A 12,262-nucleotide genomic window follows, 5' to 3' on the forward strand; every position below is an offset into this window, starting at 1 on the left:
TATGTTTAAGCATCTATGTAAAGACATCTATTTGTATAAAATACTGTCTTTTTAATTTTTTTTGGTGCTGCACTAAAAACCTTTATCCATTTAACGCTTACAGTATTTGTTTTTCTTAGTTTTTTTAAATTTTACAGATTAAAAACCAGAGTGTCAGAGAGATTAACTTTCCTACTCACAGAATCAGCAAGCAGAGAGACCAGAGTTTAATCCTATATACTTGAATTTGAAAAGTACTTGCTTTGATTCTTGTCCACATAAAAGACTGATAGTCCTGACATACACAGATTTTAAAATCTGAAAATTAATGACGTATTTTCCAATTTTAAAGGAAGAGAAGTTCAAATATCATTTTGGTCTGTAATTTTAAAAGGGCAAACAACATTTGAATAACAACTTTAAGTCTTGTTGATTTTGGACATAAATTAACACAGACATCTCCAAGCAACAAAGGCACCTTTTCTGCCACCATTCTCTTGGGGGGTGCAGGTGAGTCTCCCTTTGGGAGATGTGGGAGTTCCCCAAAGCTTCCTCTTTCTTCTCCCCGCTTCCTGACTCTCTGAAAAGTGGTCTATACTTCTCCTTTCTCACTGGGCCGATGATCAGGTCAACAATTCCACAGCCTTGCTTTCCTGGGGAATTTCACTTTGCCAAAGTTCCCGCTGCCTTGGGGTGCTTACCATTGACAACTAGCATGATTCTGGAAGCAGATGTAAGGATCTCTTTTCTCCACTTCTGTACATACCATGAAGCTGTGAGCAGGCCCACAGAAAAACAGCTACACTGAGCAAGGCCAGATTCAGAGCAGGGGGCCCCATGAACAGGTTGGGGTTCTGGTGGCGCAGTCTCAAGGCTTTCACACTCAATGGCCACACACCTGACTTGACGCTTCACCATCTCTTTCTTATTTGAAATTCTTACTAGTTAACAAGAGACTTCTTGTATTCCTCTTACTTTGGGCTCTGCAAAGTATGATGCCAATTCTGCCTGTGAAAGTACAAACCTTCTAGGCTATGATTTCTATTCAGTGTATGAAATTTCTGTGGGGCAGAGTTTTCTTCTAGAAAAAAAATGTTATGTTGAAGCTCGCTACTTGAAGAGCAATGGAAGTTTGAAAAGCAGTAAAATTTGAAGTCAAATTTGCTAACAGGAGCTACCGTACAGTGGTACCAGAGCACAGTCTCGAAGGCAAACCTCCTTTCAAATCTTGACTTCACTATTTACTAGTTGGCAGATTTCTTATTATTTGTAAATAACGGATATGATGGACAATCTCAGGGAGCCGTTCTGTATGTTGTAGAAATACACAGTATGTACTGGGCTACATAGTGTGAAATACATCTTAATTGCTAAACAAATGTTGACCGTTTGGGAAATTTTATAACAAATGAGTATGCTTTCTTCTGAGTGACAATTTTTATTCAAAATCATCAATGTTAGAATATTTTCTAGAACTTTCATTTCAGTGACCTTATAAAAGCCAGCATGGTGAAGACTAATGAGTCCTTTTCCTGGCTTTGCCTTTAGGTAGCCAAGTAGTTTTAGGAAAGAAAAAAAATCATATAAACTTTTTTTCTTTCTGGAAGAAGGGCATAATGGTTCCCATTCCATAAAATTTGTATTATCTGTGAAATAATATTTGAATGTGCAGTGGATTGGGAATGCAAGAGCAGCTCATGGACAACAACAATACTAACCAGGAAATGCAAGGAAGATATGGGAAAAAAATCAAAATGTCAGTGAAATATAACACTAATAATAATTTCCACTAACATCTATTGAGCATTTACAATAAGCATTAATCATTTTAATAGTCACAATAATTTAATGAAGTATATAATAGTAATATCTTAATTTTTGATGAAGAAATTGAAGCCTGACAAAGAATAAATAAATTAGCCATAATTACACAGCTAATAAACAACTAAGGAATAATTTGAGGCCTGTCTTTTTGGTTTCTTGACCTAAGCTTTTGACTCTTACTCTGCTTCCCTAGCGATAAAGAAGAAAATCACTGATACTGAAAAATTTTACTGTAAATATGGCAACTTATGTGATTTAATTCAATAAATAAAAGTTTAAAATTAATGCTAAATTTAATCATTGTTGACAAGATTTGTTGACTATTGAATTTAATTATTTAAATCTTTTGTCCCAAAGGAACAGAACATTTTAGATAGGAAGCCAGGTTTGAAAATAAATCATAAAAGTGTTTATGAGAAAATTCTGCTAGCAACATCTCTGGGAATGTTTGTAAGACATATTTCTACAGTACAAGTAGTCTGTGTGGAAAACAAACTGGTCTAAGGGTCACACTAATCTTTAAGGAATCACAAGAAGGGAAAGAGGAGGACAATTAATTAATTCAAGGAATTTCCTCTACGCTCTTAAAGGAATATGTATTAACAACCCCAAGGAGTTCAATCAAACCAACATTGTTGAGGAGGATATTTCTGTATTAGGCTAGTTGGATATAAGCAACACTACATGATCATTTCTCTACTCAAAGAATGGTTTGTGTGTGTGAGAGAGAGAGAGAGGGAGAGAGAGAGAGAGAGAGAGAGAGGCAAAGACACACTAGTCAGTGTGTGTGTGTGTAAGCTTTCCAGATTCTAGAAATCAACCAAACAGTATTAACAAAATTTACTTTACCATAGAATAATAACCTGTTCAAGGTGAGTGTTCAAGCTGAGGCAAAATAATCTGTCTTCTCTATATATGAAATCACTGTCATATCAGAGTTCCATGTGTTGTGCAAAATTCTATATTAGCGCTTTTTATATTATCCCACTATTGAGAAAAATGTACCATACCTATTAATCCTTGGCATGACTAAAAAAACTCTGCTGAATTAAAACATGCCCATATTTATTTCACTTAAGTGTATGGACACACATTTATATACCGAATAGTTTCTCTGGTGTGAAAAACTAAAAGTGTAGATAAGGTTCAAATTGTATAATTGATAATGTAAAATAGGAAGAAAAGGGCCAAAGGAGTAGGGAAAGTGGGAAGGGGAGGGGAGGAAAGGAAAGAAGCGGAAAGAAGAAAATATGAGAAAAGGAAAACATGGAAACGAAGTCCTTGTAAACAGGAAAGGGTGGAGGGGGTGAAGGGAGGGCAGGGGTATGGGGAAAAAATGAGAACCAAGACCTGTCATGTAAAGGTACAAGATCCCAGTGATGAATGTAACTGTACTGTATACCTAAAAAGCACCAATAAACTTAATGGAAAAAAATAAAATACATCCATATAATCTCGGCTACTTGAAAGCCTGATGGAGTAATACAGCAAGTTGGAGGACAGCCTGAGCAACTTAGTGAGGTCCTATCTCAAAATTAAAAAGTGCTGCAGATGTATCTCAGGGGTAAGAACACCTCTGAGTTCATTCTTTTGTGCCTCAAAGCAACAGCAACAATAACAAAACAAAACAAAAAAAAGTATATTATTCGCAAAGAAATATCCAGCTACATCTGCAAGATTCTAAATTCCTTGAAATATTAATCAGTAACCTATAAACATAGCAAATGTACCCTTTGCTTTTCAGTTCGTATTCAACTTCCAACAGCTAAATTATTTTTCTCAGAAATAACTTAAATATGTATTATTTTGTATTTATATAGCACCTTCATCAAGAACCTCCAATATTTTATAGACATTATTTCTCATTAATCCTTACAACAATCCTGTGAGATAGGTATTACTTCCAATTATTTTAATGACATACACATTAATCACAAAGGTTTCTCTGCAAAAATAATGTTGTTAGGCCAGAGATTTACCTCAGTGGTGCTGCTATCTGCTTCACAAGTACAACGTCCAGAGTTCAATACCTGATACCCCCTCAAAAAAAAAAAAAGAAAGAAAGGAAAAGTTGCCTTTCTTCCATGATAGATATAAACATATATTAAACTCATGCATTTGTGTGGAATACAAAGTCGTCAAATTTCATTTTTATCCAGAGTCCAGGGTATAAGATAGAGAATCTGTCTGAACTGTTGAAATGGCTTATTTGCTAACTATGAAATCTTTTCCAGTTCAAATTTACTGTATGTTGCATGAATTTGTTTCATTCTTATGAAGTTTTGTATTATGTATTACATTTTTGTATTATGTACTAAGCAAAAGCAGCTAGTCTGCTCTTCTGATTTACATACTGTGTCGACACGACTGGCTAGTAATGAACTATTCTCCATCTCTCTTGCTCTAATATATAATTAGTCCTTGTGTAATGGAACAAGAAACAAGACTGTTTAAGCCTCAGTAATTACCACCTGACATCTTAGTAATTACACTGAGAATTTCTCAGGATTCCTGGTAGTAAAGGGATTATGCCGTGTTAAAGATTAAATAAAGATTACCTATACCAATTAAATAATTTAGGGGAGTGAGTCTCTTAAAGTAGTGTCTTTACCTCTAGCAATACTCATAATTTAATCATTATACTTAAAGTTATGACTTACAGTACGATATTATACAACAAAACTAATAAAAATTGCTTTTACTGTAGGCTAACATTGTAATGTATTCAATGAGTAATTTTTAGGTTATAGGAATTCTGACAAATATCAGCAAGCAGTGTAAAACATTATGAAAATACTACACTTGCTGTCTCTTACATTTTCTTCCCTATCCTGTAGACATTAAACACGTGTCTGTACTTTTTGCATTTCTCTTAACTTTAAATTCTAACACCATTTGTATTCTTTAAAAGAATTATTGCTGGTGGAAACTCCTAGCGTGCGCACTGGATCTGGAAAAGTGCATAGGAGTTATTGTGCTGAGCTCTCTCATCTTCAGGACCATGTGAGTTCAAACAGTTAGGAAGGATTCTACTGGTGAAGGCTAAGTTTGAGGGAAAGGAGTGAGCTTTCGTGTACAGTGAGGATGCAAAGGCCCCTGTTGGGGGAGAAGAGTATCAGGGAGCTCTACTGGGAGCAGTATGCGCATACCTTTTCTGGCCAAAGAAGAATTATGCCCTCATCCATCCCAGACTATCCTATGAACAAAAAAGGAAAGAAAAATACCAGCAAGTTTGAGGGAGGATCCCCAGTGTGACTTCCAGCAAGCACTGGTCTTCAGGAAACGGCTATCACAAACCCAGAGCTCGCCAGGAAGTCTCATTGCCACACAGCCTCAAAACACGAAAACTTGCTCCAAAAGACCTTTCACTCTAAGGAAAGCTCTGTGTTCGGCGTGGCTGCAATAAAATTCTACAGCTGCATTACTTTCTTTTACCACGGAGACAGCTTGTAACTCCCAAACTTCTTGAAAACTTTTTGAATAAAAATGATACACTCTCCTTGTTCTACCATTCCTCCTTCTTTCCTTCAACATCCCTGTAAAGATATGTGCATACATCATTCAGGTGCTGGTAAAATGTTAATTTGTAGCAGAGGTTAGAATACTGGGAGAGAGTGAATTAAATATTTTCAATATAAGCTTCTGGTTATTCAATGTCAAGCATAGCGGGAGAAAGAAAAAAAAAGTTAGAAAAGCCTCTCACTAAGCAAAATCAAATATTTTTCTTCTTTCCTGATTTGTACTCCATCCCCCAAATTCAGATACTAATATTTCATGTTTAATTCATGTCTTATTTTCTTTTCAATAACTAATTGGGAACATGTTTTAATCACCTACTATGTTCAAGTCATGTGGGAAATAAAAGAATTATCAGGCATCAACCCCGACCCCAAGAAATTTATAATCTTTTAATACTCAAATCCTTTTCAAATTCCACAAAACGTCTTCTAACCTATACACTTTTTGTTTTTATTCCGTATCACTTCAGCTTGTCTAAAATGTGATGCTGGTGAAAGTTTGAATCCTAAAGGATTGAATGTATATTATACTTTATTAGTTAATCTCTAGCTTTTCCATATCTCCAAGTGACAAAACTCTCCTTTTGACATGCTGAATCAAATGTAATTTAATACAGCATGTTGAAAATTTAATAAGTTTTGGGGAAAAATGTATATCACTGTGTGAGTCTGGAGTTTCACATTCATGATCCAAATTGGTGGTCTGAGTTCTGGACAGCAAACAAGCCCAAGGATGGCCTCGCTCCATGTCTGAGCCTATGGTCCATGAAGCAGGCTATTGTTTTGTTGGGCCCAAATTTAATCGCAGAATCTTTCTCAGTATGGTGCTCCAGGATTAAGGACCAGCTAAAAATATAACTGTCACCTTTATAGTTTTGCTTGATTACATAAGGAGCTTTCATTTAAATATAAATTATCTGTTTCTGCCATATGAAAACTTTCTCTTAAAAATACAGTACCAAGAATTTTTCTCCCAATCTTATCTGCTTGTTCGTGATTCCTTACTTTTCCTTGGCTCCTGCAGAACTCTTGGCTAAGAGTTTGTCCACAGTTAACATTTAACTCCCAGTGTTTACTCCAGTTTAATGGTTTTATTAAATGTGCAAATTTGTATCATAAACTTCAAATTAATTTTATAATATATTAGGGGCTAAATAACATGTGAATTAATGTTTCAATAATTAGTCTTAGTATCATCTCTATAATTTTATTCCAGACTCATGTGGCATCAATTTAAAAGTAAAGTTATCCAAGGTATTAGTATGCTGGCTGATTTGGAATCCAACATACAAGGCTTAAAATAATCTCGGTTCATTTTTGTAAGTATGTGGATTTGTGAATAATGGAAGAACCTTGTCCATCTTTGCTTTTGACATAAGCCTCTTTTTAAATAGCAGGAAGAACTGTGCATACGGAACCAGGGGAAAGAACAAATTTCAAAACATCATACCCAGGAGAAATAAAAATCTGTGGAGAAGGCAACGCAGGGAAGAGTATTCCATCAGTGTAGTGCCCGGCTTTGTGAAATTGAGAAGAGAATTAGGAAGAAAAATAAATCATAGGAAGGGATTGGAGAGGGAACCTTTTCAAAATCCAAGACATCAGAAATGGTGCCCACAGAAGAGAACTGTTTGAAAGCACAGATAAGCGCGTGTCATGGTCAAGTAGGACTAACGGAAGAACAAGCATTTTTACCTCTAGTGGGCAATCAATGCTGATGATAAAAATTAGCAAATTTCAAGAAATCAGCCCTAGTTTTCTTCTCACCGGGTCAGTTGTATATGTACTGTAATTAGAATGATCTGATGCTTCTCTTACATTTGTAAGTGCCAGGTTTTATTTTTACAGATGGAAACGATTTTGCTGGAACTACACACTTTTTGTTACTCTAGTTTGACTATTATGTCTTTAAAAGCTTACCCATATTTGTCAATCATAATTTATAAAGCTTAATTGTAGGTGTTCTATAATACAAGGTTATGAAATTTCAGATTAAATTTTATCATTTCATATTAAAAATAAAAATAATAGCAGGGGGTGGTGGCACACGCCTGTAATCCCAGCACTCGGGAGGCTGTGACAGGAGGTTCAGTGTGAGTTCAAGACCAGCCTGGACTATATATTGAGTTCCAGGTCAGTCTCAGCTACATAGTGAGACCCTGTCTCAAAAAAAAAAAAAAGTAAAAATAATAAATTAAATTTTCTAGGACAAAAATCATTACTGTAACATCTACTATTCACCTAAATAATAAAAGGAAAATAATAAAGAATCAATTGTACTTTCTGAAAGTAGGGTCAAAGAATATGACATGTGCAGAGAAAAGATAAATGTGAATCAATAAAAGAGTTTCTACATAGTTTGAAACAAATAATACAAATATTGTTTTAAAATGTCTTTCATATTTGTATTTGTATTTCACACTTTCTGGTTCAGTCTTGAAATATTTTTAATTAAGCATTTTTTAAAATTAAGCATTAGTTGTATAGTCCGATATATAATTGTAGGAAAGAGAGTTTTATATGTCCATCTACTTTTCCCCAATGGAAAATATTGCAAAATTATATTATTATATCATAATGAGGAGATTAATGTTGATTTCTAGAATTTCCATCACCTCAGAGGTCCCTCCTGTTGCTTTTCTACCTCGTACTCACCTCTTCCCACCACAACTCCTTAGATTCTCACGCTCAGGCATTCTCCTTTTCTATAATTTTATCATCTTGAAAATATTAAATAAATACAAGCGTGCAGTACGCAGTCTTCTATGAAAGCCTTTGCAGTCTTTGTAATTTTCCAGATTTTCCTTCTGGTCAGTAGTTTGTCACTTATTATTATTGACTCATATTCATGGAATGGATAAACCACAGTTCACTGAACTATTCAACAATTAATGAATATCTGGGTTTTTTATAGTTTAGGCTACTAGAAATAAAGCTGCTGTATTATCCATGTATACATTTTTTTGTGTAAGTTTTCATTTCGGTGGTGCAAACCTATTATGTTGTAAGAATTGCTTGATTGTTTTAAGGAATGTCAAACTATTTTTTAGTGAGGAAGAAGTTCCATTGTCAGCAATGGATTCTTAAGAAATTTAAGTTTCTTTGCATCTTTACCAGCATCTGCTGTTATGCTTTTATTTCAACTTTTCTAATAGGTACTTAGTGATATCTCATTTTTGTCAGCAATGGATTCTTAAGAAATTTAAGTTTCTTTGCATCTTTACCAGCATCTGCTGTTATTATGCTTTTATTTCAACTTTTCTAATAGGTACTTAGTGATATCTCATGGCAGATTAAAATATTGTATGTAATTGATGGGCTCCTTTTCCTTCGCATGACTTTTTCAGTGAAATGACTGTTCATGTAGCTTTCTAGTTTTCTCATTGGACTTTTAAGAAAAGTATTGTTTTGAATGTTCTTTATGTATTCTGCGTATTATTCCTCTGTCAAATATATATATTGTGAGTGTTCCCTCTGAGTAACAATAGCGCATTGTTGCTGCTTTCAAGGGGCCCTTAAGGCAGTATTGTAAGGGTGACCGTCTTGGTTTTCCAATGTAGTCTTCCCCTGAACCACTGTAGTAGGAAGTGGGGAGGCACCTTGTAACCGCCCAGTACGAATGGAAGTTTTGACTTCCTACTTGATGTCCACGATGTCAAGGTGGCAGGGACATTACAGTACCTCCCTACAGCTTTCCTGCCTGGAAGCCCAGCTGCCCCAAACAGGATGGAAATGGGTCAGTTGTTTTTGCAGAGTTTGGCTCTGTTAGGGTAGTTGTTGCCTACCTGTTTTCTGTCTTACTTGACTGTCTCTTTTCTGCCCCTTTTTCTAGAAAGAACAAGCTTATGCTGGACAATTTTTGTTTGGTTGGTTGGGGATTTTGTGTGTGTGTGTGCATTGGTATTTATAGATTATCAGCTTCTTTTGCTTCTAGTTTGAACACACTGAGGAAAGAAGCCAATAAAAGTCACCAGTGTGTCTTTCTGTGAGTATTGAAGTCTCCAGCTCACTTCCTTCGTTCCATCTTTCAATGCCATTGTTTTCAATACATGTCCAAGGTTTCTAGTTGCAATTTGCAAGAACAGGACAATCTGTGTTTACTTCATCTTTCTGGAAATGGAAATCTCTCAATGCCATAATTTTCATTGATAAGTTGTATTTTTATTTTTATTTTCTTTTTTATTGAGTTTATTGGTACATTTTAGGTATACAGTACAGTTACATTCATCATTGGGATCCTGTACCTCTCCATGACAGGTCTTGGTTCTCATTTTTCCCCTCGTCCCTGCCCTCCCTTCACCCCTCCTCTCTCCCCTCTTTACAAACACTTCATTTCCATTTTTTCATTTTCTCATATTTTTTCCTCTCCCTTATTACCTTTCCCCCACCCTTCCCACTTTCCCTATATCTTTAGCCCTTTACTTCCTAATTAATAAGTTATATTTAAAAAGCAGAAATAAGTCAGACTGTTGTTATATATTGTATTTCCATACTGCAGTTAGATATAATGACTGCATCAGTCTTAGAAATAAAAGAACATTGCTGTGATTGGGTTATTGCTAATTTTCTTATATAAAATAGCAGGAATGTAGATGATAGAAGAAATCGCTTAAAAATTACTTGGATAAACTTCAGTGCTCAAATTAAACAGTGTATATCATGGCATTATATTTGCCCCTAAATTATGTTTTAAATCTATCTAAAAAGTATTTAAAAATGTTAAAGACATATGGGTATAGCAAAAAAGTTGTTTTGGATATGAGAAAACAATGTTTTTTACCTATAATTATGAAATTTTCACAGAGCTATTTGAAGGAAAAATAAAGGAGTTTTTAAAAAAGAAAGTGAGTTATGATGGCATTAAAAAGAGAATGATACCTATATTTTAAGTAATGAAACTTACTGTGTCATTGAAACAATACATTTTTTTCCAAATTGTAGGAATTTCTAAGCCAAATGTTTATAGATGCAGCCATAATACATACATACATGTATTCAAGTCAAAATTTTTTAAATACAGTATTGTTTGAATTTAACTTTGCTTTGCAAGTTGTATTAAACTAATAAAGAACACTACTTTTATTAAGCCCATAAAGAACACAAAGTGCCTATGGTTGACAAGGGTTAGGAAATTAAATATCAAAGCAGTACTATCACTGCCTCCTTTATCCCTTTGAGTCATGAAACAAATATTTCTTAAAAATGGATGGTAGTTAAATATTTATAGAAATTATTACTGGAAAATTCCTTGGACCCTTTGGTGAGCACACACAGGTTATTTCTCTGAAAAAAAGGTGTAAGAATATAATAGTGAACCTGGACATGATGGCGCATGCCTGTAATCCCAGCACTTGGGAGGCTGAGGCAGGAGGATCGCTGTGAGTTTGAGACCAGTCTGGGCTATATAGTGAGTTCCACATCAGCCTCAACTACAAAGTGAGACCCTGTCTCAAAAAGCAAAAAAAAAAAGAATATAACAGTGATGTAAAGCAGTATAAGAAACGCTCCAAGAGTATCCAGAAGGTCTCACTTTTATGAAATTTGACTCCTGAGGAAGGAGTAAGGAGTCATTCCTGCCTGAATGCAACTCACAGGCAGGTGAGTGATTATGGCTGTGAGTGATAAGAGTTTAAGGATCTTTTAAAAGAACTCTGCCTCTTCTCCTCCCTGCAGTGTCGTGGTGGGCACACTGCGTAATCTTTCTTCATGATGTCACTTTTTAGAAGAAACCATGCTCTTTAACTTTGTCTGTGAAAAGACAGTCCACCTCCTCACTCCTGACTGTAAAAATGTAGCTTTTTAAATTTCTTAATACACAGAGATTTAAATTGCTTATTGAGGCCTAGAGGGAGAGAAACCTGTATGGAATAGATGTTCAGTGGTGATTTATTTTATTCCTTATTTCATTCATACATTTATCATTAAATATAGGATAAAAATGTCTTTACAATGAGTCATGATTAACATCATTACATTTAAAGTGATAATGAATCTGTTTCAATGTCTTATTATTGCCGTTTGGGAAATAAATGGTAAAAGGCTTGAAACTATGAGGTCTATTTAAATCATAAAATTTAAGAGTATTTTCTATATTCACCACACGAATACATGCTGCACAACCCTCAGAGGAAAAATTGTCATGTACATCTAGATTTTCACCCTAATTTAGTTTAAAGTTACATATTGCTTATAGATGCAGTCATAATAGAAAATCGGATATTCTTTTGATAGTCTTTATTGTATCGAGTACCATTTATATGGCTATGTTCTTAAATTTCTGCCAGTTTAATGTGTTTCATTTCCAGCTGTGTAAGTGTTGTAAAGAGAAAGAAATATAAACTAGTTGTCTTGATAACTTTGGCAATAACTGCTTTATGACTAAATGTAGAATTGAATATAATAAAGTTGGAAAATGTATTACATTGCTATGCTTACAAAGGTGCTCAGCTAAGCAGAAAAATGTGTGTAGGGTCGGAGATTTAGCTCAGTGGTTCCGCCGCCTGCCTCATAAGCACAAGGGCCCAAGTTCAATCCTGGCACATGTGCCCCCCAAAATCTCATCATGCCCAAGAAATCTACCCTGGCATATACTTTGATAGAATAATAAGGTCATATCAAGGCCAAGAGACAAGTGGCCCTATTTGAAGAATTGATACCCTTGGTGTTGAAGGGCTAAATTTAGTCCATGAATAAATATCTAAGAGTTTCCTAAACAAGAGCAATTTTACTACTTTGGAATGTCCTGTTGCAGACATTCTCTAATTCATACAAGGAATAAATGCTTTGGATTTTTCTATTCCCCATTTTCCATGTGGTTCAGGCCAGTTATGGGATAATGTGGGATAAGAAATGGAACTCATGTTCACCCCAAATCTCAGTGGCTTTGCAAAAATGATGTTAGTTCACATATAATTATAAATAAATTATAAATTTCAGACCTA

Source organism: Fukomys damarensis, unplaced genomic scaffold (assembly GCF_012274545.1).
Source record: "Fukomys damarensis isolate Sample0158 unplaced genomic scaffold, DMR_v1.0_HiC HiC_scaffold_37, whole genome shotgun sequence".
In the NCBI taxonomy this organism is placed as follows: Eukaryota; Metazoa; Chordata; class Mammalia; order Rodentia; family Bathyergidae; genus Fukomys; species Fukomys damarensis.